At 48.3% G+C, this 2,500-nt stretch overlaps 1 protein-coding gene across 1 annotated transcript in view; it reads left to right on the plus strand.

Moving 5' to 3' along the window:
- LOC141139049 (PIN2/TERF1-interacting telomerase inhibitor 1-like) overlaps positions 1-2,500 on the plus strand; it is a 207,469-nt gene that overhangs the window by 42,710 nt on the left and 162,259 nt on the right. The window lies entirely within an intron of this gene.

The following is a 2,500-nucleotide window of genomic DNA, read 5'->3' on the forward strand; positions in this document are numbered from 1 at the left end:
TCGCTCTCTCTCTCTCTCTTCCTCGCGCTCTCTCTCTCTTCCTCTCGCGCTCTCTCTCTCTTCCTCTCGCGCTCTCTCTCTCTTCCTCTCGCTCTCTCTCTCTCTTCCTCTCGCTCTCTCTCTCTCTCTCTTCCTCTCGCTCTCTCTCTCTCTCTCTTCCTCTCGCTCTCTCTCTCTCTCTTCCTCGCGCTCTCGCTCTCTTCCTCGCGCTCTCGCTCTCTTCCTCGCGCTCTCGCTCTCTTCCTCGCGCTCTCGCTCTCTTCCTCGCGCTCTCGCTCTCTTCTCCTCGCGCTCTCGCTCTCTTCTCCTCGCGCTCTCGCTCTCTTCTCCTCGCGCTCTCTCTCTCTTCTCCTCGCGCTCTCTCTCTCTTCTCCTCGCGCTCTCTCTCTCTTCTCCTCGCGCTCTCTCTCTCTTGCGCTCTCTCTCTCTCTCTCTCTCTCTCTCTCTCTCTCTCTCTCTCTCTCTCTCCTCGCGCTCATATTCATACATATATAATATATATATATATATAGAGAGAGAGAGAGAATATCAGGTGTGCTACAAGCACAAGGGAATGGAAGGAAGACTCGTCATTAGTCTGCGGGTCCTTTTTAAAGTGATCTTAAAACCAACAATTCAATATATTGCAGCTTATCAATCATTAGATGTGGTGGCTGCTTTAGTGTTTTAAGGCTTTTTTTTCCCCCTCTCTTATCACCTGGTGACCTGGCCAGTAACACACCTCTTGTGTTAAAGCGCAACCCCACTCCCCACTCTGGATGAAAGAGAACAGGAGGCACAGTAGACAGCAGCAGTCTTGTCAGTCTGGAGGAAGGGGACTGTTTTAATGTATTGGAAGATTTAAATACACTAACAAATTAAAACCAAACTCCAGCTCACACTTTATAATTTAGTTACAGCAAACCATTTTTTTTCCTTTCTGGGATAAAGGTTTTATATGAATAAATAAAAGCTGATCATTGTAAGCACGCTTGTCGGTGGAAAATGGATGGTCTCGACCATGTAACTGAAACATTCTGCTGGAGAGCTTGTGCTTTTGAAAAATAGACTTACTGACTGGATCAATAGATGAAAATAGAAGAAAGAAAGCCTAAAAAATAAAACTAATGCAGCTATCACTTCCTACGAATTGGTAAGCTGCAATATGTTTGTTTTTTGGTTCAGTACAGCTTTAACTGTCCAGTCGCAGGCTGGGGGCAGGGAGGGTTGCCGGGCTTCATTTACCCAACTGTGCTTTGGAAAAGGCAGGTCACCAATATGGCAGTGCTGTGTGGCTGAGCTGTTTTAACTCAGGACAGAAATGCAAATCCTTTGGAAGGTAACACAGCTCCTATGTTTGTAGTCTATCTGTGTTTTAGCGGTTTTCCTTCAACAGGTGAACCCTGGACAACCCGTCTTCTGACGCATTGGCTGCCATTGGATAAAATTCTGTTGCTTGGTGTTATGAAGATCTTGCTGCTTTTAATATTTTGAGTCGCAGACCGCTGTCTGACAACATGATCGAGCTTTTCTGCTTCTCATTCAAAAGATTGAAGATTGCCATTGCATGGCCCTTTCCTGTCTCTATCGCCTGTCATTTTAACACCCTCACTTGGCTCTCCGGACTACATGGGTGGCATTGTTAGGTTCCCCATGCAGATAGTGGGTGATGGCAATGTCTGATTAGGTTTCCTTGCGACCCGAATGGCTCACCTCACTGTAGCTACACCCAGATATACACTTGTCATACACCTCTTCCTGCTGGTGAAGCAAGATACTATGGGACATGTAGTCCCTAGTTCAGTACACCCCTCTTTTCACTGAAGATGCTGTTCACCTCGGCTCCCCGCCCATCACTGTTAAATGGGGGGGAAATACTGGAACAGTCAGGTCCTTGTGGCCTGAATGGCTCACCTCCGCTTGGCACTACCTGGAGGTGCAACTGTCGCATTCCTCTCACTGCTGGTGGCACAAAGCACTATGGGACATGTAGTCTCTGGTTCAGCACGCTCCTCATCATTGGGGAAGCTGCTCCCTATCCATTGCTGGCTATGTTAGAAGGAGGAAAGACTGGAATTACCACATCCTTGTGACCTGAATGGCTTTCCTCGCTGTGGCTACACTTGTCGCATGCATATCACTGCTGATGGCCCAAGGCACTATGGGGCACGTAGTCCCTTGTTCAGTGTGCCCCTCTCTCTCTTCTTTGAAGAAGCTGTTCTCCGCTGCTCCCCTCCTATTGGGGGCTATCTAGATGGAGCATAGACTGGAACGGTCACATCCTTTATGGCCTGATTGGCTCACTTTACTGTGGCTACACCTAGACACATGCTTGTCACATGTCCTTTGCTGCTGTTGGTGCGAGATACTATGGGACTTGTAGTCCCTTGTTAAGTGTGCCCCTCTCTTCATTGAAGAAGCTGTTCTCTGCTGCTCCCCTCCCATTGGGGGCTATCTAGAGAGGTGGGTAGACTGGAACGGTCACATCCTTGTGGCCTGATTGGCTCACCTCACTGTGGCT

This window comes from Aquarana catesbeiana, linkage group LG04 (genome assembly GCF_042186555.1).
Source record: "Aquarana catesbeiana isolate 2022-GZ linkage group LG04, ASM4218655v1, whole genome shotgun sequence".
In the NCBI taxonomy this organism is placed as follows: domain Eukaryota; kingdom Metazoa; phylum Chordata; class Amphibia; order Anura; family Ranidae; genus Aquarana; species Aquarana catesbeiana.